We start from the raw sequence: 26,204 nt of genomic DNA, 5'->3' as shown, positions 1-26,204 counted from the left end.
TATTAGCGCTTTACATTGACTTGACAATAGGCCTGCGAAAAGCCAGACATTCCGGGTAGGATTCATTAAAAAAAAAAAAAAAATTGGAATATTAATTCCTTCCTGGCTCTGGAAATCCAAGCAGACATTAGGAAATCCTAGATTGCCAATCCCACGCTCACACTATGAGAGTTCATTACCTCAACTCAACCTCATCCATCATCAGCAGCTCTTAGTGTCTGCACGCTGACCGGCAGCCATAAAAATTCTCAATATCTCCCGGTCTGCACATTCCTCCCGCTTTCTGGAAGTGGGCTAAGAGATATTACGCTAGGGATGAATTGTGGAATCTCACAATTACAAGTGAAATTAATTTACAAGCAATTGAGGTTTTTATACGGGAGGAAAAAAACGCAAGTTTTTTTGGTAAATGGGGGACCAAAAAGACAATAAAGGATGTAGGCAACAAGACAATAGGAGCAGAGGAAGGTGGCCACTATAGGTTGGGCAAGGAGACCTTATCCACACAGTCTCAAAGGAAATATCAATATACTACTCCTAGGACTTGGCCAGCGACGCAGCAATCACGCCCTACGAAAGTCAACAAAAGTTACACAAATTGTACACAGCCAGTCAACTGAAAAATATATGTGAGGGAGTGACCGCGCTCCGATTGTATGAGAGACACTCCAAGCAAATCACTATTGCTCAACTAGTAGACGAAGCCAAAAATAAAAGGAATTTTGGAAGACCTTTCATCGACGCTCATTCACGAGGGAGAGATTTGATCGGTCAAGTCCTCCGACGTGTAGCCATCAAAAGACTGAAGTAGCAACAAAACAGGGTGCAGGGGTGGACAAAAATATTGTAGCAACAAGAAGAAGAGGGGGTAAGATGATATAGGGGAACGTAGTAGTGGAAGGGCTAAAAATAGGAGACCATAGGAGAGAGAAGACGGCACAGAAGACGGCACAGAAGACGGCACAGAAGACGGCACAGAAGACGGCACAGAAGACGGCACAGAAGACGGCACAGAAGACGGCACAGAAGACGGCACAGAAGACGGCACAGAAGACGGCACAGAAGACGGCACAGAAGACGGCACAAGTTAGGACTAAAAGAGAGGGGAGGCCAAAAATAAATAATAAAACAGACGACCATAGTGGATAGAGGTGGCCAAAAAGACCAGAACTGTGGTGAAAAACAATGGACATATGGATCAAACCACAAAGCCAGCAGCCAAAAGTGAAATTTAGCCAGGAGTGAGTCACCAAAAAGGAGACAGTCCATAGAAAAGAGGACCTGATAAAAATATGTTACCCGTAGATTGGGCTACCAACGAGGTCAGCTTAATAAGTGACCAGAATAAATCATGGTTTCAATACCAGGGACCCATGTGTCTCATGAAGGACAATAAATTGACAAGTAAGCCCCATGAGGGCAATAACATGGGGGAAGGGGGTAACTTGGCCAGAAAACCAAAATACTATGGAGTATTCGCAATTTTAAAAAATATCTTTGAAAATGACCTAATGCATAACCTGTGAATGCGAGGAATCCCGTCCGAGCGCCTACAATGGGTTAACAACTCCTGTGACACCACTGAATAATGCGGCATTCAATTCAGGCTGCAACCATTGTAAACACAGAAGAGAACACAAACCCAGGTATGAACACAGGGAACAAAGTACATTATCCGTGAAACGACACACAGACAGCCAGACAAAGGATCGGAGGCAGGTTACAAAGCGCAGGCCTGAAGGGCAGACCGTAGGAAGGCCGCGACAGACGCTCATTGTGCCCTGGAAACATTCAACATATCAGGCCTCATCCAGAGATAATAGATCCCATAAATCATAGATATGGCTGAAGATCTAGTCATGTATAGTTCCTCACCGCTAGGTGGTAAGGGTCACCATCCATAAAAGGTCTAGATAAATCCATGACTCAATATAAACCTCGAGAATATAAAGACTTGTGTCACAAATAACCACCATAGAGAGTCAACATTTCATTCCTCCTTATTATTTACACATTTCGAGGACAGTTAAACATTTAAGAAGACTGGAATCACCAGATGACCACGTCATGTCCCCATTTCATGGATTCAAAATGGTTGCCTCTCCTAGGTTTATAAGAAAAGGCCAGAGACCCTCAAGAAGCTAGAAATGGAGGATGTAGCTTCTTTACGAGTTAGAACTTACGCCTTAGAGTAGACATGAGGAATGAGATCTACTGAAGGAAGATCATAAGAACCAAATAGGCTGATCCTGCAGGTAGGTGACACCAAATTACTTATGAATATGGGGGTTTGGGCTCCATGATGAAGAATAAAGATGTAGGTTGGATTTCCACACACCGAATCTCTATATTTTTCTCCCCACATTGCGAATAGAATCAGCAGAACTGTCTATACAGTACAGGAAGTCCCCAGGTTACGTACAAGATCGGTTCTGTAGGTTTGTTCTTAAGTTGATTTTGTAGGCAAGTCGAAACTGTAAATTTTATTATTGTAACCCCAACCAAAATTTCTTTGGTCCCGGGGACAAATGGATTTTAAAAATGTTGAGTTGTCATAAGAACCAGTATTAACAATAAAGCTTAATTGTAGACACCATCGATAACGGTTACAGCTGATCATTGTGGTAGAGTAATTTACCGATTACCAGAGGTCGGTTTGTAACTAGGGGTCGTTTGTAAGACGGATGTTCTTAAGTAGGGGACCGCCTGTGTCAGACATAAATCTACCTTAATGAGAAATTTCCATACAATTTGAACAATTGATCACAGTCTGGCAGGTGTGTAAAGTCATAGACATGGTTTAACAATCGTCGGCCATATTTACAAAATGGCCGTCAAATCGGCCTACCTACCTACAAGCCTGTGGGCTTCAATTATTAACACAAATTAATAACTACCGGTACTTATATATTTTATTCAATCTAATTTCAGTTTTTTAAAATACCCCCCAATACCCCCCCCCCCCCTCCGCAAAAAGGAAAATAAAAGTTGGCAGGTTTTACAAAAAGCATTATCCAGAAAGAACCAGATCTCAGTTGTATTGTATCCACTGTCAGGTCTGTTTAACACTGAATACATGTGCAGGAGGGGAGGGAGAAAGTTACGGAGGAGCCCCCACCCCCCTTCCTTTTCCCTTTCAGGCCACAGATCTCCATAACCCACTCAGGGAGCAATAAATTTAATTTCTAGCCAGGGAGGACGGGACATTAGCAATTCTTAAGCCCATTGTCACAACATTATCACCACCCACAGAAAGCACTAAAATATTGTCCTTCTCCACAGGGCTTTTGTTGGCCGTCAATGTAGCCTGAAACTAATAAAATTCACTTCAATTGGTTGGGGGGGAAAAAAAAAAAAATAGGAGAAAGATTCAAATAATGTAAGAATGTCTAAAAAATTTAAAGATAATGTATTGAAAAATATTAAAAATATGGATGTAAAATTAAAAATGAAACAAATAAATTATATCTACAATGCAAGTGAAAAATAATATGGATTTAGAAGAACTTTCCGAATTCTATTTTTTTTTTTTTTTTTTTTATTCGAATAAATTATATTTACAATGCAAGTGAAAAATATGGATTTAGAAAAACTCAGAATTTTTTTTATTATTCGAATTTTAGTTCCAAAAAGATGAAGGGTAAAGGGCAAATTATGTCAACATTCGCTTTACTTCATTTTATGGTGATAAGTAGAAGAAAAAAAACAAAAAACACTCTTTCAAAATTGTACTTAAAAGCAACAAAAATCAGCAAACAGCTGAAAATTGTAATTTTTTTTGGAAAAAGAATTAAAAATTAAAAAAAAAAAAAAAAAAAAAGCACACACAAAAGCAAAAAATAAAAAATCTCTCTAATTTTTTTTTTTTTTGCTATTAGAAAAGCTGGGAGTACACAGCTGGGGGGAGGCGAGGAACATTACTATAAACAGTCATATGTCACGGGAGTTTTCCCTTCTCTCCTACCGTCTGGAACAGTACAAGATTTATGGGGCGTCTCTGTAGGTCCACCCGTGGCCAGAGATCTGGCAATCCTAATCCTAAACAATAGTCAATGTTTGGAATTTGTAGATTTTTTTGTGGTTTGTTTTTTATTTCTACTCTAAATATTTTGTTTGCAAGTCACAATTTTTTAAAAAATTTAAAAACATTTTTAAAAATTTTGATTTTATTTCATTTTTATGCTCATTTTGTCTCAAATTAGCTTTCGAAAATCCTGGAATACACACAGGCCCAGCCTGAAAAGCGCCGGCTGACAGGACTCATTAAGCGTGGTAGATTATAGAGCGCAGCGCAGACTACGAGCCATTAATATTCAAGCCTTCCAATCCCACAAGGACTCCATTACTGCTGTGCGGGAAAAGGATTCTACATCCAGTGTGTAGGAGAAATATTCTATTATTATTGTAAAGCAAGGTTTTTTGAGATTTTGATGGGGTAGGCCTCATCCGGCCCTGGGGAAGCCAGGCTGGCACATTGTAAATAATTGATAAGGTGATTCTGTATATGTAATAAATCTTACCGAAAAACACTAAAGCGGAGGATTATGGGAAATTTCAACACCAAGATCAAAAGCCTTTTGTCTCAGACAATACCGAAAATCCCACTAAAAACTATGGCATCTCCCGAGCCAGACATTCCAAAAAACAACGGATGCAAAATACTATTAGTACGAAGTCAACTAAAATTAAAAAATTCTTGCGTTGTATTCTAAAAATTAAAAACCTCCTTAGATAAATTAATGTCCAGGGAGAAAAAAAAAAAAAAAAAATCCCTAGCCTAATAGTACAAAATAAAAAAAAAAAAAAAAACAAAAAAAAAAAAAAAAAAAAAGGATCATTGCCAGCTGAAGCACAAAATAAAAAAATAAAAAAAAAAAAAGGAAAAAATATTAAAAAATTATATTGAAACCGTTAACGATCAGTAAAAATTTGCCAATTGTAAAAAATTCTAAAATATGTTAAAAGTGCCAGGAATATAAAATGTCACCGCCTAGATTTACCTTACTTTTGGCACGATCTCTTTGGTTATACTTCACCGATTCTGGAGTAAATCAGAAATGTTTTTTTTCTCCGTTGCCCGCTTAGAATACATGCCAATAAGGCACTCCTTCTCCTTCCTTCTTTTGGGAAGTTCCTAGACTAGAGCAGACTTCCTGGGAGAGCCCACCTGACAGAACGGCACTAACTGCACTAGGCTTAATGATGGGGATTTAAAAACAAATTGTATTAAAAGGTGCAACACCTAGTAAAGCAAAAAGAAGACCCCTGATGATAGGGATGGTGAAAAGATACTCTAATTTGTGCCATTGATTGGCCGAAACAAAATTCTAGAATTTTTGTACTTCCTGTGTGTCGCAACAGAAAGAGGAAGTAGAATTCTTTTTGCCCCTTGTATCCTTTTACAATTGACTACCCCTTTAAGACTTTTACCTTTAAAATAAAAAAGTGTTTCTACTTACGTAAAAGAACCCTTAAAGCTGGATCTCTGCAGGTTATGTAAATTTTAATTAAAGTTGCATTTGTCAAGTCCATCAAAGTTTAGGGGAGGAGCCTTAAAGGAATACTGTACATTTCCATAAAATGACAGTGGCAGAATAGTGAATGTTATTCAGGGGAGGGGTATAATTTATGATAGTGATTTTTTTTTTTTTAGCAGTCATTACAAAGTCATACATTCCCAGGAAATATTTTTCTAAAACCCCCATAGGAATGTATCAAACCACAATCTAATGCAATGGCATTAGTATGATTTATCACCATGGGGCCTAGATTTTGCATCTAGCGCTCATTAAAGGACTGAGAGCATAAAGAAACGTAGTTACTTTTCCTTTAAGATAGTAAAACACTTAAAGGAATTGTACCAAAATCCCCTAACACTACGGTATTGTATATAGTAACAATACAGACACATCACTCATAGCGAGCCAATAAAATGCAACCTTGCCAACAGCCGCCTCGGGAACCAATCCCGGGACTAGAACCATCAGCCATATCACCCTAAATCAGAGAAATTCTGTAGCGACTCATGTTTAACAACGTCAAGGCTGCCAGGGTATAATCTCGTATTGTTCTACCGTTCTGTTCATTCCAACGCCCGGGGGCATGAACCTTTCACCCTTGTAGAAGCAAAAAAACACTGGCAGGGATTGTACAAACTTTACAACTTTCTAGCACCATGAGTGAGGGACGGAGAAACTCATTAGACAAACCTTGTCAAGAACTAAGAGGGCATTTACTGGGGAAAAAAATTAAAATAAAAAACACAAGACATGAGGTCATGTGGGTTGTCCTGGACTGAAGCTTAAATCCTGGAACCGCCCACTTGGCAGTAGAAGAACAAATTAGCATATCGGGTGGCAATAATAATGGCACCAACTGCCCTAGAACAGTGGGGGCTAGGGAAATAAATTCCGACTCCATCAGAAGAAGTTGATCCACTGGGAATTCCGAAAGTCCTATAAGTTCTATACCGTCGGCCATTGACTGGAAGAACCAAAGTTTCTAGAATTTCCTAAATGGTCAGATCATATCAGCTACTTCCTAAGTGTCGGGACAGGAACAGGAAGTAAGGGCCGGACCCATTGAATGTTGGTACAGTAGTGGTGGGGAATCTAAAGAATTTTTAGCCATGTGTAGACCTATCGATCATATCCTGGTCTTCCAAGATCCCCCAACATTGATCTTTTTCTATTCCTGCTCATCACATGGTTTTCCAGACAGAATTTACATCCTGTGTACATTGCACGGCGCATGTATTAGCAAACTTGCACGGTAAATGAGTCGTATCAGCAGACCACTTCTAGCACCAGGTTCATGCTCTGGTCACGGCAGAAGAGGTTATCTTGTAAGGTACAAGATATCCAGCACAAGGCCTTCAACAACTTTCCCATAGGGGGGGGGGGATCTAAAAATTCACCTCCGTTCAAAAAGGCCAAGTATAGAAAACCAAAGATTAAAAAGAAAATTTGCAGAACTTATCAAACAAAAAATCTTCTCTTACATAGTGTAGTAAAAAAAAAACCTTGCCCTGAGAATACCCTTTCTTATGTAATTACTACCAATTACCTAACATGCCTGTAGAATGACATTATCCAGTGTCTGCCATCACTCCTGACATGATATACATAAAACAGAGCTGCAGGGACAAAAACAGTCGTTGAAAAAAAAAAAAAAAATTGTGTTGGGTTTTGTAGAAAAAAAAAAAAACATCAATGAGTTTAGGAGGTCAAAAACAGAGTGGATGACTGGTTTTCGAGTTTACCGAATTTCTAAACGGATTCTACGCCAAGAAACTGTGGACAAGAGGCAACGGCAAACATTGATAGACGATACTGAAGTTGTTAGAAGGGGAGAATCATCTCTACTTATTTTTTAAGAGGGCAGGTCAAAAGGGCAGGAAGTTGGGGGTCTGCAGGTTAAGATCTCCACTACTCATCCTCCTTATCCCTTCTGACAGCCCTTTTTCAACAGTGCCAACAGTTGCGAGAAAGATGTTCACCGAGGAACCTACTGAGTATCATAGTTCCAGAAAATCAGGCCAACCAGACCTTTCCAGGACATATCAGACATTGACGAACAATTGGTCTCTATTGAAATTAGAAAAAAGGAGAATAACGATGAACGGTAGTCCCTACAAGCTCAGAAGTCGGAGAGGACTACCAGTCAATGAAAAATAGAAGTCAACATGGCTAATTTTCTGGGGGTTGAAATGGTCTTTCGTGGTCTAGTTCTACCAGGCCGTGACACAGAACGTTTCCACTTGTTTCAGGGAACTATGATGAGAGTTTACATGAAGGATAAACCATCTGCCGTGTTTATAAAACAAAGTGGTCTAATGCTTAGTATCTTACGGTCACACACGGACAACTGGAAACGAGTCATCTACTTCTAACCTCATCTTGGAGAGTTTCTTTAAGCAACTGAAACAAAGTTGTGAAGAATCGGTTGTATCTTCGAGGAGAAGTCTCTCTATTTTTAATGTTGAGGGCGTCAAGGATAGTTTGCCTGGTTTTCTTCTATAGATATACTCAAAGAAAAAAAAAAAGTTGCGTCAACCACCCAAAGACTACCAAGAGATCACGATTAGACATATTGAATTTCGAGGCTGGTTCTTTTTACGCACATGGTCTGATATGTCCTGGAAAGGTCTGGTTGGCCTGATTTTCTGGAACTATGATGCTCAGTAGGTTCCTCGGTGAACATCTTTCTTGCAACTGTTGGCACTGTTGATAAAGGGTTGTCAGAAGAGATAAGGAGGATGAGTAGTGGAGATCTTAACCTGCAGACCCCCAACTTCCTGCCCTTTGACCATCACACCTCTGTTTGGTGGGGTAGTCGGGAAGAAACAAGAGTTGGCCAATAGCATTTACAGATATCCGGAAGGCCCCTTGTGGAAGTTGGGGGTAAGAATGAAGTTGAACTTTTTGTTGTCTCTGACTTGTTCTAAGTCCACAGTCAAGACAATCCCAAGGAGCACTAAAAGTTTGAAGATATGGGCAACCCAAAACCGGAACCAATGTTGTGGCAGCCATAATAAGGTGCAGGTTGGAGAAGTTCTCTCCTGAGAAGAGCGTCTCCTTCCTCGTCAAAATGTATCCAAGCCAGTTGCTGTGTGAACGACACACCGACTCTATAATCCAAGTTCTTCAAGACCCATCATTCCCCGACTTGATCCACGACTTAAGATTCTCCGTATTAAGAGATATAAGAAAACAAGAAAACATATTGGATCTGCACATCTAATTCTTTCCATCAAATGACTAACCTTCTTATAGTCTGAACTATAATTATGAGGAGATTTAGGAATTACAAGAGCGCAAATAATACACTCTAGCCAAAAATCCTCTCTGCAAAGGGACGATTTGCTACACAGAGAATTAAAGACGGTTATGATCTCGTCGTGGCAATCAAATCTTTCAGCGAACGCTCTTCTGATTAATCCCAGGCCTGTTGTTACCTGTCTATAGCTTCTGTTCAAGAGAGAAAGATGACTTGGAACCGGAGCCAAGAAGGAATCAGCTGAGAATTGGGTTTCCTTAATGGGTTTATACGGACACCTACTCAAAAGTCATAAACATGCCGAGTCACGATCTGGTCATTTGCAAAAAGTTATTCCACGCTTATAAAATTGTTTTAGAGTTTACAAAAATGTACATTTTGTTCATGGGTTAATATACAATAAAGTTCTACTTACAGAAAAAAAGACCAAAAAAATTGTCTTTCAAAAATTTTCTAAGCTTAATACAACTTACAAATTGGTTTAGGTCTTCACAAATTGACCAAATTTCCAAAAACAGGAAAATTAGTGACTGCAAAAAGTATTCTGTGTTTGGAAAATTACTTTCATTTTTTCAAAAACAAAATTTTCTTACCAAAAATTTACATTTTGTTCAGTAAAAGAAGGAAGATAAAAAAATTATTCGAAGTCCACCAGAAGGCTTGTGAACAAAAATGGACAGTCAAGATCAAATACAGGGACACGATTTTTGTAAAAACTTTGCATCGCAGAACAAGACTTGATTCCGGATTCCGAATTCAGGATTTTGGCTGTTTCCTTCATTAAAAATTAGCGAGCGATACAAAAGGCAACATGTAGCCAAGGACAGAGCCATTTCGACCTGCTATCCTGTGGAGAAGGCCAGCTGCTTCCATTACACTAAAAACTATTTGGTGTAATCCATCACTCTCTCTCTCTCATGCAATGTCCAGACCTCAGTAGATGCCCCCTGAAGAAACTCCAACCCCCTCACCCAACACGCTCTCCATGGGATTCCTGCCTGCAATACACACAAGCAGATCTGACATTAGCCAGCCAAGATGAAAGAAGGAACCACACAATGAGATCTTCCACACCCCTCCCCCCTCCCAAACACCAAAAATTTGGTTAACCAAGGAACACATGGAGACAAATCTTAAAAAGACAAGTCTGAATAAACAAACAGTGCAGCTGTACACGCAGGGCCCTGTAACCCTCACGGAGTCTGTGCCAGGGAAGGTGGCATCTCACAGACTTGGGAATGGATGTTTAGTGCCAAGGAGTTAAATGGCCCATAATGTTTCGGAAAAAAAAAATTAAGAATTAAAAGCCTCCTCTGGTGCTTCCACTCAATCATAACTCAACAAAATGGGTTGGAATTTTCCGATAAATCAAATCTCGAAATATCTGCGTTATAAACGATTACTCCTAATTATACAAAAAAATAAAAAAAATTTAAAAAATTAGCAATTTTGTTTTGCATTTTAACTAAAGGCATCAAGTCCAATTTCCCTCAGAGACGCCATCCTGCTACATGTCTGCAAGTAGAAGCGTCGTGCTGTTCTGCGCGGGATCACAGCGAGGAGCCTGTAATGAAGCGGGACAGCTCCGACAACAGGTAAAAGATGAAGACTTTGACAGATCGCAGGAGGGCGCAAGCCTCGATGGCTGCATGATGTCACCAGGCGACATTCACTACAAAAGAATAGCATAACACCCCCGTCACTAATACACAAGTCTTACTCCAGCCATACAAATACTCCGGTAAATAAACATTAAAGAAAATTGCCATAAATTCTACACAACTTTTCCCGATCCCGTTTTTGAACAAGCTACCTCTTCATTGGTCAGTTTTACCATATTACCACGTTCCATGCCAAGCAATGTTATATCGATTCAATTCAAAGAATCTTTATTAGCAGGACCAAACACAAGTTAGCATTGCCAAAGCATTTATAAAATATAAGATTGTAGGGAATAAGGTGGGGTGCGGGGTCATGGGGGGTTATTCTAGTCCATGGTGTCATAGGTCTCAGTCCCTGGTCTATCGCACATCTCTCAGCCTATGGCAACCAGTGACGTATTGTGTGGCTATGGCCATTGTGTTCTCCCCCAGCAGGATGGAGATCTTCTATCCCTCCTCCATGGAGAAGATCTGAGAGTCTCCTAAGAGGGAGTATCCCTCACTGCTGAGTATTTGGAACAATGCAGTTGGAAGTGGACCTCATCCTCGGCGGCCTTCTGGTCCTGGCACTGTTGGCACAGTCTGCTCTCACTGGGCAGTCACATCGTGGCCCTCAAGGTTGGAGAAGGCCTAAATGGTCTTCTGCTCTTTAAGAAGATACAAAAATAAGTGAAGACCAATTACAGCTTTCAAATTTGGGCAAAAGGAACCTTAAAAGTTAAGTCAAGGTCTCTTCAGGCTATGAGCCTAGATGATTTTACCTACAGGAAAGTCTAGGTCAACTTTTTTTTTTTCAAAAACTGTAGTGAAAGTTCCTACACCCAAAAGTTTGAAGATAATTAGTATATGTAGCCTGGGCCACACCCGCCATAAGCACCCACAAATGTACCCACCAACTCCTCTCTAGTTCAGGCGTAGAAAATGTATCATCACACAAAGTCACAAAATCTTACAATAGACCCCGAAATCCAAACACACCAGCGAAAAAAAAGGAAAGCAGCCTGTAGACGTCACCCTCAACAAGAAGCCTCTGCTGTAACTTTTCCATTGTCTGGTCGGAGATCCCTTACGTCATACCTCAAAAAGGTGGAGCCCGCCTGCACATGATCTTGTTGAGACATATTCAACTCAACAAAAGTTAACACATGAAGGGGGGGGGGGGGGGGGTAACACCCAATTTGCCGTCTCTGCTCACATTGTTTACAAAGGAGCATTTATCTATAATTACTCTGAGGTGTCGTCTATCCTAGAAAAAATACACACAATAATCCTTCTCACCAGACTGAAGCACTTATCCCGGCCAATCTAGCGAGGAGTAAGAGAAAGGAGCCAGGGTCTTATTGTTTTGAGGAATTCCGTTTTTTTGGAAATCAAGATCTGACTGCATACTGGTTCAAGATTGTTCTGACCAAATTTTTGCTTATCTGTGGATTGGGATATCGAATATGAAAAAGGGGTCCACTGCTTACTTCCGTTGGGTCATGGAAAAAGGTAAAAATCAAAAAAATTACATTTCGAGGAGAATTATTCCCAGGATGGGTCCGTCTGAAGATCAAATATTTCCACATTTGTCTCCTATTACTCATTGTTGTGTGCCAGGAGTAGTACACGTAGCAGAGATTTACATAAAAGATAACAATTGGCCAAACTGACCAATTTTGGAGGGCCCTTCGAGGGGACCCATGAAGGTAGCCATACAGTAGGGCAGGTGTCAGCGGCATACTTAAGTACCTACACTCTTCACTTGCTCTCCCATCCAAGTCTCATTCGCAAGAGCTATTGGGTCGGAAGACCGTTTCGGAAGAAAATTGTTGTTGGCCTCATTAGATGTCAGCACATATCAGAGATACCGGCCGTACGGGCTTCCAAATAAGGTGGTGGCCCCTATCACATCACAAAAAAAAATTGACTGGAGAAAACTAAGCCTCTACAGCAAGTCAATTTAAAAAAGTTTTTTAAAAAATGTTTCTATATTGTGTTTTGATTTGTTTCCAGAACTGTGCACGTTGCTATTGCTGGATTATAGAAATATAATACAGAGTCAGAAGGCGGCCATCGGTAAACAAAAGCTCCAAGCTGGTTCGACAAGTTTCCGTGTAACGTTCATCATGTGTGCCGCGCGGACTGTATATACAAGTCACTGCAAGGCACGTACGATGGATCTACAACACAGGCGCTTACCAGACGAGATTAACCATCTGAGCGAAGGTCGCCCTAATTGGATCTGAACGCAAACAAACAATGGTGTCCATCCTCTGCCTGCCGTATCTCGCGCCTCGGAGAGACGGCCCTTTATATAGCTCTCCGGAGAACTTCAGCTCTCAATAAACCACCCAAGGTTACGGAAATGAGAAAGAAATGTCCGCGAGATGGAAGGAGGATTATCATGTGATCAATAATATCAATAGATGCAAAAAGGTCAATTAACAAAGCGAAACCTTCATCAAAAACACATTCACTGAGGCCTGGGAGCAGAGCGAAGCCCTATGCCAAGCTGTACTAAATACTGACGCCATAAGCAAATATTGAACTGTGAAAATTCTCATAACCTAAATCCATTAAACAGCGTGCAACATTATAGTAGTTCTATTCCTGTACATAGGGGGCAGTATTATAGTAGTTCTATTCTTGTACATAGGGGCAGTATTATAGTAGTTCTATTCTTGTACATAGGGGCAGTATTATAGTAGTTCTATTCTTGTACATAGGGGCAGTATTATAGTAGTTCTATTCTTGTACATAGGGGCAGTATTATAGTAGTTCTATTCTTGTACATAGGGGGCAGTATTATAGTAGTTCTATTCTTGTACATAGGGGGCAGTATTATAGTAGTTCTATTCTTGTACATAGGGGCAGTATTATAGTAGTTCTATTCTTGTACATAGGGGGCAGTATTATAGTAGTTATATGCTTGTACATAGGGGGCAGTATTGTAGTAGTTATATTCTTGTACATAGGAGGCAGTATTATAGTAGTTATATTCTTGTACATAGGGGGCAGTATTATGATAGTTATATTCTTGTACATAGGGGCAGTATTATAGTAGTTATATTCCTGTACATAGGGGGCAGTATTATAGTAGTTATATTCTTGTACATAGGGGGCAGTATTATGATAGTTATATTCTTGTACATAGGGGCAGTATTATAGTAGTTATATTCTTGTACATAGGGGGCAGTATTATAATAGTTATATTCTTGTACATAGGGGGCAGTATTATAGTAGTTATATTCTTGTACATAGGGGCAGTATTATATTAGTTATATTCTTGTACATAGGAGGCAGTATTATAGTAGTTCTATTCTTGTACATAGGGGGCAGTATTATAGTAGTTCTATTCTTGTACATAGGGGGCAGTATTATAGTAGTTCTATTCTTGTACATAGGGGCAGTATTATAGTAGTTCTATTCTTGTACATAGGGGCAGTATTATAGTAGTTCTATTCTTGTACATAGGGGGCAGTATTATAGTAGTTCTATTCTTGTACATAGGGGGCAGTATTATAGTAGTTCTATTCTTGTACATAGGGGGCAGTATTATAGTAGTTCTATTCTTGTACATAGGGGGCAGTATTATAGTAGTTCTATTCTTGTACATAGGGGGCAGTATTATAGTAGTTCTATTCTTGTACATAGGGGGCAGTATTATAGTAGTTCTATTCTTGTACATAGGGGGCAGTATTATAGTAGTTCTATTCTTGTACATAGGGGGCAGTATTATAGTAGTTCTATTCTTGTACATAGGGGGCAGTATTATAGTAGTTCTATTCTTGTACATAGGGGCAGTATTATAGTAGTTCTATTCTTGTACATAGGGGGCAACATCATAGTAGTTCTATTCTTGTACATAGGGGGCAACATCATAGTAGTTGTATTCTTGTACATAGGGGGCAGTATTATAGTAGTTATATTCTTGTACATGGGGGGCAGTATTATAGTAGTTATATTCTTGTACATAGGGGGCAACATTTTAGTAGTTGTATTCTTGTACATAGGGGGCAGTATTATAGTAGTTATATTCTTGTACATAGGGGGCAGTGTTATAGTAGTTGTATTCTTGTACATAGGGGGCAGTGTTATAGTAGTTGTATTCTTGTACATATCCAACCAGATGTTTTGTCTTGGAATGATAAAAATGATGAACATATAACTTCCTATAGGGATTGTGTTGCGGTAATCCAACAGTTTTAAAGCAACTCTCACATGACCACATCTCTAAATAACCATGCGCCTATGGTTTCCTACATCTTATCAGTAGTTGTAGGAATGACCTTCTAATAGGAGAATTCAGCTGTGTAAAGGAGGGAGACAACAGAACAGATGGCATGCACTGCCTGAGAAAAGCAACCCAGCATTGTCAGACTCATCTCACCTCAAGTTCAACATACAGCTTAGAACAAAAGAAACTGCCTCTGTACACAGTAAAATGTGCATGGACCACAGAAAATTCTTCATAAAATAAGTCAGAATGGCAAATCTAGCAAGGCTTCAAAATCACCCTTAATATCACTAGGCCTCACAGACAGCAATGCATACCTCCCAACCGTCCCGGTTTCGGCGGGACTTTCACGATTTTTTAGCCCTGTCCCGCCGCCCCGGGAGGTTAAGAGGTTATCACGATTTGTTACGCTTTTTCCCGGGCCAAGAGACTTTGTCCCGTCTCCTGGTCCCGGGACACTGACTGCAGAGACAGGAGATAACGCGAGCTCTGCTCCCAGCTCTGCACAGCCCCTCCTCCTCCTCCCCCTGTGTGTGCTGCCGTGATGTGTGAGGAGGTATCATCAGGGGGGGTCACCTGGAGAGTGGCTGCTGTCTGAGCTCCCAGCTCTGCACGGCACAGCACAGCACAGCACAGCAGAGCCCCTCTCCTCCCCCTGTGTGAGGAGGAATCATCATGGGGGGTGCTGCTGTGTGACCCGGCCATGGATTTGGAGACGCCTCTGCTCCTTCTCCTGAAGCTGTGCAGGGGGAGGGGGGCATCGCAGAGGAGAGATAGCAGCAGCTTGTGGGATGTGCCCCCCCTCCAGCAGCTACAGACCTCTATTAGGAGCATCTACCATCATGAGGTAGGACAGTCAAAGACATCATGCACAGGTACAAGTCAGTGTGTGACAGAAGACCTCTATCAGGACTTGTATGGCAGCTTTGTGACATACAAGCCCTGAAATAATTATTTTGCCCTTCTCCACACCGAGCTATTAACCCCTAGACGCACCTGGACGTTATACTACGTCCCTGCGGCTAGATACTTAGCGCACCGGGACGTAGTATAGCGTCCCGCTTCTGGCACCGGCTCACGAACGGACACCGCGCTGTAACACCCACGATCGGAGCCAACTCCAATCGCGGGTGTTAACCCCTTACACGCCGCGGTCAAGCATGACTGCGGCGTGTAAGGGTGTTCCTCTTCTGGGCAGCCCCGAGGACTGGCAAGTGCCCTGGAGCTGCACAATCTCCCTGCCAGTCAGACCCCTTCCGGGTCTGACCGTAAACTGTCTGCGCATGCGTCTGCACGCTCAGACAGTTTACACTGCTCTACAATGTATTGTATTGTAGAGCAGTGTATTGGACTTGAACCAGCGAACCATCCGAGCATCACTGGTTCAGGTATGGAAAAGTAAAAGCATGTATAAACACTAACGTTTACACATTAGAATAAATAAAAAAATACATAAAAATATAAGCCCCTAAAATGTCACTTTCCCATAAAAACACTTAAGTATAAAACACACAAAAACACAAAACCCTTCCACATATTTGCTATTGCTGCGTCCGTAACAATCTGTATAATAAAAAAGAATCGTTACTGAACCTGCACGGTAAACGACGGAGAAAAAAACGCAAAAAACTTTCATTTTTAATTAATACCTTTAAATAATGCTCTAAAAAGTGATAAAAAAAAATGTTCTGCACTCGAAAATAAGCCCACTAAAAAGAACAACTTCTCACAAAAAATAAGCCCTTAAACAGATTTGTCAGTCGAAAAATAAAAAAGTTCTGCATATAAAAAGATGGTGATGCTAAAATGAACAAGATTTTCTCCAAATTAGTTTTTATTCAGTAAAATTGAATAAAATACACAAAACCCCACATATTTGGTAACGCTGCGTCCGTGACAATCTGCCTAATAAAACAGAATCGTTATTAGATCCGCTAAGTAAACCCTGTAAAAAAAAAAAAACCCAAAACGCTCCAAAAAAAAAGATAATTTTTAATTAAAACCATATAAAAATGCTCTAAAAAGTGATTAAAAAATGTTATGCACTCTAAAATAGACCACTAAAAAGAACAATCCTTCTCGCAAAAAATAAGCCCTTCACCAGATTTGTGAGGCGAAAAATAAAAAAGTTATACATATGAAAGACGGTGATGCTAAAATTAACAACATTTTCACCAAATTACTTTTTGTTTAGTAAAAATGGGAAAAAAAAATAAATCTATATAAATGAGGTATTTTCGTAATCGTGGAGACCCATAGAATAAAAATAATATACTATTTTCATGGTATGGTTAACGGACAAAAAAAAAACAACAAAAAAAAACTTCCTAAAAATTGATGATTTTCATTTCCTCCACCAACAAAGAGTTAATAAAATCTCACCAATTAGCTATAGATGCCCCAAAATTACGTCCCAGAAAAGTGCATCTCATGTGGCAAAAGAAATAAGCCCCTATAGGTCCACATTAAAAAAACAAAACAAAAAATTATAGCCTGTACAATGTGACATAGCAGATCTGATCTGGATGGCGCCTCCTTCCCTTCTATGCCGGCCGTGCGCCCATACAGCAGGTTACCACCACATATGGGGTATCCGTGTACTCGGGAGAAATTGGGTAACAAACTTTGTGGAGCCTTTTTTTCATTTAACCCATTATAAATGTTTGATTTTCCACCCAAAATGAATGTATTGTGAAAAAATATTACAATTTGCAGACTGCACCTCCATTTTGTTTTAACCCCTATAAAACACCTAAAGGGTTAACAAACTTCTTAAAAGTGGGGCCGCGTCCTAGAGGCCAAAATAGGCTGAGTCCTGAAGGGGTTAAACCCTTTCCAACATTGACGTACAACGTCACGGGCGGCAAGGACTTGATGCTGTGTGACGTAGTCCTACATCCCGCTTTTGTCAGCGGCTGCTGAACGGAGCCGGTGCCAGATCACTAACACCCGCAATCGGAGATTCCTACGATAGCGGGTGTTAACCCCTGTGGCCGCGGTCACACATTCCGCTAGTGTTGTATTCATAACGCACCGCTAGCGCACAGGGGGACCTCCACCCGATCGCATATGCGTTTTCCGGGAAACTGATGCAATTGATAACCCGATCCCATGCGTGTCTCTGGAAACGCATATGTGATCGGGCTAAGGCACAACACAACGCTAGCGGAACCAGTGACCGCTGCCTTACACACCGCGGGGGAAGGGGGTGCCGGTCCGATGGTTGCATGCTCCTCTCCGGGAGCTGCGTTCTGCCTCCTAGCAGGACTCGGCTTTAACACAGTCTAATACATCTGTATTATTACATCTGTATTATTACATCTGTATTATTACATCTGTATTATTACATCTGTATTATTACATCTGTATTATTACATCTGTATTATTACATCTGTATTATTACATCAGTATTATTACATCAGTATTATTACATCAGTATTATTACATCAGTATTATTACATCAGTATTATTACATCTGTATTATTACATCTGTATTATTACATCAGTATTATTACATCAGTATTATTACATCTGTATTATTACATCTGTATTATTACATCAGTATTATTACATCAGTATTATTACATCTGTATTATTACATCAGTATTATTACATCTGTATTATTACATCAGTATTATTACATCAGTATTATTACATCTGTATTATTACATCTGTATTATTACATCTGTATTATTACATCAGTATTATTACATCAGTATTATTACATCTGTATTATTACATCTGTATTATTACATCTGTATTATTACATCAGTATTATTACATCAGTATTATTACATCTGTATTATTACATCTGTATTATTACATCTGTATTACACTGTGTTATAAGAAGAAGAGCTTGAACAAGCGATCAGAGCATCACACGTTAAAGCCAACTTATAATTAACTTTTTATTAAAAACTGTTTTTATTAAGTGAAAGTCCCCTAAACACAAACATTCCCTATACCAAATAAAGTACAAAAACGCATCATGATAAATCATGAAAAAACCCACGTATTTGATATTGCCGCATCAATACACTAAATATCCACAAAACCTAGCAGCAACATTTTTCAATCAACATGAAGTTCAATTTCAAAATCACTTTGATATGTTGAAGCTCCAAAGTTATACCACTTATAGTGACACGGGGAAGATCTGAAAAAATGGCCGCGTGCCTGTAGTTAAAAAAAAAAAAATAATAAAAACTCAAAAGTGAAAAATGACACTTTTTTTGCCATTTTGCAAAATATAAAAAAGTAATAAACAGTGTTCAAAAGGCCGGACTGTCCTAAAAATGGTAACATTGAAAATGTCATCTGATCTCGCAAAAAATGACACCAAACACAGCTCCCTACACTGAAGTATGAAAAAGTTATTAGCATCAGAAGATGGCAAAATGAAGGGGAGGTTTTAATTTTTGTAAAAGTATCAAATCATTATAAAACCTATAATTTTGGTATCCTTGGGGACAGGAGGAGGAGGCTGGAGGACAGGATGATACTGGAGGAGGCTGGAGGACAGGAGGCTACAGGAGGAGGCTACAGGAGGAGGCTGTAGGACAGGAGGCTACAGGAGGAGGCTGGAGGACAGGAGGAGGCTGGAGGACAGGAGGAGGCTGGAGGACAGGGGGCTACAGGAGGCTGGAGGACAGGAGGCTACAGGAGGAGGCTGGAGGACAGGAGGAGGCTGGAGGACAGGAGGAGGCTGGAGGACAGGGGGCTACAGGAGGCTGGAGGACAGAAGGAGGCTGGAGGACAGGATGATACTGGAGGAGGCTGGAGGACAGGAGGCTACAGGAGGAGGCTGAAGGACAGGAGGCTACAGGAGGAGGCTGGAGGACAGGAGGCTACAGGAGGAGGCTGGAGGACAGGAGGAGGCTGGAGGACAGGAGGAGGCTGGAGGACAGGAGGAGGCTGGAGGACAGGAGGAGGCTGGAGGACAGGAGGAGGCTGAAGGACAGGAAGAGGCTGGAGGACAGGGGGCTACAGGAGGAGGCTGGAGGACAGGAGACTACAGGAGGAGGATGGAGGACAGGAGGCTACAGGAGGATGATGGAGGGAGGACAGGAGGCTACAGGAGGATGATGGAGGGAGGACAGGAGGCTACAGGAGGAGGATGGAGGGAGGACAGGAGGCTACAGGAGGAGGATGGAGGACAGGAGGAGGATGGAGGACAGGAGGAGGATGGAGGACAGGAGGAGGCTGGAGGACAGGAGGCTACTGGAGGAGGCTGGAGGACAGGAGGCTACTGGAGGAGGCTGGAGGACAGGAGGAGGCTGGAGGACAGGAGGAGGCTGGAGGACAGGAGGAGGCTGGAGGACAGGAGGAGGCTGGAGGACAGGAGGAGGCTGGAGGACAGGAGGAGGCTGGAGGACAGGAGGATACAGGAGGAGGCTGGAGGACAGGAGGCTACTGGAGGAGGCTTGAGGCTACAGGAGGAGGATAGAGGACAGGAGGCTACAGGAGGAGGATAGAGGACAGGAGGCTACAGGAGGAGGATAGAGGACAGGAGGCTACAGGAGGAGGATAGAGGACAGGAGGCTACAGGAGGAGGATAGAGGACAGGAGGCTACAGGAGGAGGATAGAGGACAGGAGGCTACAGGAGGAGGATAGAGGACAGGAGGCTACAGGAGGAGGATAGAGGACAGGAGGCTACAGGAGGAGGATAGAGGACAGGAGGCTACAGGAGGAGGATAGAGGACAGGAGGCTACAGGAGGAGGATAGAGGACAGGAGGCAACAGGAGGAGGATAGAGGACAGGAGGCTACAGGAGGAGGCTGGAGGACAGGAGGAGGCTGGAGGACAGGAGCGACAGGAGGAGGATGGAGGACAGGAGGAGCATAGAGGACAGGAGGCTACAGGAGGAGACTGGAGGACAGGAGGCTACAGGAGGAGGCTGGAGGACAGGAGGATACAGGAGGAGGATGGAGGACAGGAGGCTACAGGAAGATAGAGGACAGGAGGCTGGAGGACAGGAGGAGGCTGGAGGACAGGAGACTACAGGAGGAGGACAGGAGGATACAGGAGGAGGCTGGAGGACAGGAGGCTAGAGGACAGGAGGAGGCTGGAGGACAGGAGGCTACAGGAGGACAGGAGGCTAGAGGACAGGAGGAGGATGGAGGACAGGAGGAGGATGGAGGACAGGAGGAGGATGGAGGACAGGGGGCTACAGGAGGCTGGAGGACAGGAGGAGGCTGGAGGACAGGAGGATACAGGAGGAGGCTGGAGGACAGGAGGAGGCTGGAGGAGGCTGGAGGACAGGAGGATACAGGAGGCTGGAGGACAGGAGGATACAGGAGGAGGCTGGAGGACAGGAGGAGGCTGGAGGACAGGAGGCTACAGGAGGAGGATGGAGGACAGGAGGCTACAGGAGGCTGGAGGACAGGAGGAGGCTGGAGGACAGGAGGAGACAGGAGGAGGCTGGAGGACAGGAGGATACAGGAGGAGGCTGGAGGACAGGAGGATACAGGAGGAGGCTGGAGGACAGGAGGAGGCTGGAGGACAGGAGGCTACAGGAGGAGGCTGGAGGACAGGAGCAGGCTGGAGGACAGGAGCAGGCTGGAGGACAGGAGGAGGCTGAAGGACAGGAGGAGGCTGGAGGACAGGGGGCTACAGGAGGAGGCTGGAGGACAGGAGACTACAGGAGGAGGATGGAGGACAGGAGGCTACAGGAGAAGGATGGAGGGAGGACAGGAGGCTACAGGAGGAGGATGGAGGACAGGAGGAGGATGGAGGACAGGAGGAGGCTGGAGGACAGGAGGCTACTGGAGGAGGCTAGAGGACAGGAGGAGGATGGAGGACAGGAGGAGGATGGAGGACAGGAGGAGGATGGAGGACAGGAGGAGGATGGAGGACAGGAGGAGGATGGAGGACAGGAGCAGGATGGAGGACAGGAGGAGGATAGATGACAGGAGGATACAGGAGGAGGCTGGAGGACAGGAGGCTACTGGAGGAGGCTGGAGGCTACAGGAGGAGGATAGAGGACAGGAGGCTACAGGAGGAGGATAGAGGACAGGAGGCTACAGGAGGAGGATAGAGGACAGGAGGCTACAGGAGGAGGATAGAGGACAGGAGGCTACAGGAGGAGGATAGAGGACAGGAGGCTACAGGAGGAGGCTGGAGGACAGGAGGAGGATTGAGGACAGGAGGCTACAGGAGGAGGCTGGAGGACAGGAGGAGGCTGGAGGACAGGAGGCTGGAGGACAGGAGGAGGATTGAGGACAGGAGGCTACAGGAGGAGGCTGGAGGACAGGAGGAGGCTGGAGAACAGGAGCGACAGGAGGAGGATGGAGGACAGGAGGCTACAGGAGGAGGATGGAGGACAGGAGGAGCATAGAGGACAGGAGGCTACAGGAGGAGACTGGAGGACAGGAGGCTACAGGAGGAGGCTGGAGGACAGGAGGCTACAGGAGGAGGCTGGAGGACAGGAGGCTACAGGAAGATAGAGGACAGGAGGCTGGAGGACAGGAGGAGGCTGGAGGACAGGAGACTACAGGAGGATACAGGAGGAGGCTGGAGGACAGGAGACTACAGGAGGAGGACAGGAGGATACAGGAGGAGGCTGGAGGACAGGGGGCTACAGGAGGCTGGAGGACAGGAGGAGGCTGGAGGACAGGAGGCTACAGGAGGACAGGAGGCTAGAGGACAGGAGGCTACAGGAGGAGGATGGAGGACAGGAGGAGGATGGAGGACAGGAGGCTACAGGAGGCTGGAGGACAGGAGGAGGCTGGAGGACAGGAGGATACAGGAGGAGGCTGGAGGACAGGAGGATACAGGAGGAGGCTGGAGGACAGGAGGATACAGGAGGAGGCTGGAGGACAGGAGGATACAGGAGGAGGCTGGAGGACAGGAGGATACAGGAGGAGGCTGGAGGACAGGAGGATACAGGAGGAGGCTGGAGGACAGGAGGAGGCTGGAGGACAGGAGGATACAGGAGGAGGCTGGAGGACAGGAGGAGGCTGGAGGACAGGAGGATACAGGAGGAGGCTGGAGGACAGGAGGAGGCTGGAGGACAGGAGGAGGCTGGAGGACAGGAGGATACAGGAGGAGGCTGGAGGACAGGAGGAGGCTGGAGGACAGGAGGATACAGGAGGAGGCTGGAGGACAGGAGGAGGCTGGAGGACAGGAGGAGGCTGGAGGACAGGAGGATACAGGAGGAGGCTGGAGGACAGGAGGAGGCTGGAGGACAGGAGGAGGCTGGAGGACAGGAGGAGGCTGGAGGACAGGAGGAGGCTGGAGGACAGGAGGATACAGGAGGAGGCTGGAGGACAGGAGGAGGCTGGAGGACAGGAGGATACAGGAGGAGGCTGGAGGACAGGAGGAGGCTGGAGGACAGGAGGATACAGGAGGAGGCTGGAGGACAGGAGGAGGCTGGAGGACAGGAGGCTACAGGAGAAGGCTGGAGGACAGGAGGAGGCTGGAGGACAGGAGGATACAGGAGGAGGCTGGAGGACAGGAGGAGGCTGGAGGATACAGGAGGAGGCTGGAGGACAGGAGGATACAGGAGGAGGCTGGAGGACAGGAGGATACAGGAGGAGGCTGGAGGACAGGAGGAGGCTGGAGGACAGGAGGCTACAGGAGAAGGCTGGAGGACAGGAGGAGGCTGGAGGACAGGAGGATACAGGAGGAGGCTGGAGGACAGGAGGATGCTGGAGGACAGGAGGATACAGGAGGAGGCTGGAGGACAGGAGGAGGCTGGAGGACAGGAGGATACTGGAGAAGGATGGAGGACAGGAGGAGGCTGGAGGACAGGAGGCTACAGGAGGAGGCTGGAGGACAGGAGGCTACAGGAGAAGGCTGGAGGACAGGAGGAGGCTGGAGGACAGGAGGATACAGGAGGAGGCTGGAGGACAGGAGGAGGCTGGAGGACAGGAGGATACAGGAGAAGGCTGGAGGACAGGAGGAGGCTGGAGGACAGGAGGATACTGGAGAAGGATGGAGGACAGGAGGCGGCTGGAGGACAGGAGGATACAGGAGGAGGCTGGAGGACAGGAGGCTACAGGAGAAGGCTGGAGGACAGGAGGAGGCTGGAGGACAGGAGGATACAGGAGGAGGCAGGAGGACAGGAGGAGGCTGGAGGACAGGAGGATACAGGAGGAGGCTGGAGGACAGGAGGAGGCTGGAGGACAGGAGGATACAGGAGGAGGCTGGAGGACAGGAGGATACAGGAGGAGGCTGGAGGACAGGAGGATACAGGAGGAGGCTGGAGGACAGGAGGAGGCTGGAGGACAGGAGGATACAGGAGGAGGCTGGAGGACAGGAGGAGGCTGGAGGACAGGAGGAGGCTGGAGGACAGGAGGAGGCTGGAGGACAGGAGGCTACAGGAGGAGGCTGGAGGACAGGAGGAGGCTGGAGGACAGGAGGAGGCTGGAGGACAGGAGGAGGCTGGAGGACAGGAGGAGGCTGGAGGACAGGAGGATACAGGAGGAGGCTGGAGGACAGGAGGAGGCTGGAGGACAGGAGGATACAGGAGGAGGCTGGAGGACAGGAGGATACAGGAGGAGGCTGGAGGACAGGAGGATACAGGAGGAGGCTGGAGGACAGGAGGATACAGGAGGAGGCTGGAGGACAGGAGGAGGCTGGAGGACAGGAGGATACAGGAGGAGGCTGGAGGACAGGAGGAGGCTGGAGGACAGGAGGATACAGGAGGAGGCTGGAGGACAGGAGGCTACAGGAGAAGGCTGGAGGACAGGAGGAGGCTGGAGGACAGGAGGATACAGGAGGAGGCTGGAGGACAGGAGGAGGCTGGAGGACAGGAGGAGGCTGGAGGACAGGAGGAGGCTGGAGGATACAGGAGGAGGCTGGAGGACAGGAGGATACAGGAGGAGGCTGGAGGACAGGAGGATACAGGAGGAGGCTGGAGGACAGGAGGCTACAGGAGAAGGCTGGAGGACAGGAGGAGGCTGGAGGACAGGAGGATACAGGAGGAGGCTGGAGGACAGGAGGATACAGGAGGAGGCTGGAGGACAGGAGGAGGCTGGAGGACAGGAGGATACTGGAGAAGGATGGAGGACAGGAGGAGGCTGGAGGACAGGAGGAGGCTGGAGGACAGGAGGATACCGGAGGAGGCTGGAGGACAGGAGGCTACAGGAGAAGGCTGGAGGACAGGAGGAGGCTGGAGGACAGGAGGATACAGGAGGAGGCTGGAGGACAGGAGGAGGCTGGAGGACAGGAGGATACAGGAGAAGGCTGGAGGACAGGAGGAGGCTGGAGGACAGGAGGATACTGGAGGAGGCTGGAGGACAGGAGGAGGCTGGAGGACAGGAGGAGGCTGGAGGACAGGAGGAGGCTGGAGGACAGGAGGCTACAGGAGAAGGCTGGAGGACAGGAGGAGGCTGGAGGACAGGAGGATACAGGAGGAGGCTGGAGGACAGGAGGAGGCTGGAGGACAGGAGGATACAGGAGGAGGCTGGAGGACAGGAGGAGGCTGGAGGACAGGAGGATACAGGAGGAGGCTGGAGGACAGGAGGAGGCTGGAGGACAGGAGGATACAGGAGGAGGCTGGAGGACAGGAGGAGGCTGGAGGACAGGAGGCTACAGGAGAAGGCTGGAGGACAGGAGGAGGCTGGAGGACAGGAGGATACAGGAGGAGGCTGGAGGACAGGAGGATACAGGAGAAGGATGGAGGACAGGAGGAGGCTGGAGGACAGGAGGAGGCTGGAGGACAGGAGGAGGCTGGAGGACAGGAGGCTACAGGAGAAGGCTGGAGGACAGGAGGAGGCTGGAGGACAGGAGGATACAGGAGGAGGCTGGAGGACAGGAGGATACAGGAGGAGGCTGGAGGACAGGAGGAGGCTGGAGGACAGGAGGATACTGGAGAAGGATGGAGGACAGGAGGAGGCTGGAGGACAGGAGGATACCGGAGGAGGCTGGAGGACAGGAGGCTACAGGAGAAGGCTGGAGGACAGGAGGAGGCTGGAGGACAGGAGGATACAGGAGGAGGCTGGAGGACAGGAGGAGGCTGGAGGACAGGAGGATACAGGAGAAGGCTGGAGGACAGGAGGAGGCTGGAGGACAGGAGGATACTGGAGGAGGCTGGAGGACAGGAGGAGGCTGGAGGACAGGAGGAGGCTGGAGGACAGGAGGAGGCTGGAGGACAGGAGGAGGCTGGAGGACAGGAGGCTACAGGAGAAGGCTGGAGGACAGGAGGAGGCTGGAGGACAGGAGGAGGCTGGAGGACAGGAGGATACAGGAGGAGGCTGGAGGACAGGAGGAGGCTGGAGGACAGGAGGATACAGGAGGAGGCTGGAGGACAGGAGGAGGCTGGAGGACAGGAGGATACAGGAGGAGGCTGGAGGACAGGAGGAGGCTGGAGGACAGGAGGATACAGGAGGAGGCTGGAGGACAGGAGGAGGCTGGAGGACAGGAGGCTACAGGAGAAGGCTGGAGGACAGGAGGAGGCTGGAGGACAGGAGGATACAGGAGGAGGCTGGAGGACAGGAGGATACTGGAGAAGGATGGAGGACAGGAGGAGGCTGGAGGACAGGAGGAGGCTGGAGGACAGGAGGATACAGGAGGAGGCTGGAGGACAGGAGGCTACAGGAGG

At 45.9% G+C, this 26,204-nt stretch overlaps 1 protein-coding gene across 2 annotated transcripts in view; it reads right to left on the bottom strand.

Moving 5' to 3' along the window:
* VANGL2 (VANGL planar cell polarity protein 2) overlaps nucleotides 1-26,204 on the bottom strand; it is a 67,667-nt gene that overhangs the window by 28,731 nt on the left and 12,732 nt on the right. Inside the window, exon 1 of one of the 2 annotated variants that reach the window (XM_072114855.1) lies at nucleotides 14,812-14,890. The exons of the other annotated variant lie outside the window; for it this stretch is intronic. The gene's annotated coding sequence lies outside the window, so the exon portion shown is untranslated. Of the gene's footprint in view, nucleotides 1-14,811; nucleotides 14,891-26,204 lie in introns of those variants that run through there. 2 annotated transcript variants of the gene reach the window in all.

Source organism: Engystomops pustulosus, chromosome 7, assembly GCF_040894005.1.
Source record: "Engystomops pustulosus chromosome 7, aEngPut4.maternal, whole genome shotgun sequence".
NCBI lineage: Eukaryota > Metazoa > Chordata > Amphibia > Anura > Leptodactylidae > Engystomops > Engystomops pustulosus.
This window is presented reverse-complemented; position numbering and strand designations above follow the sequence as displayed.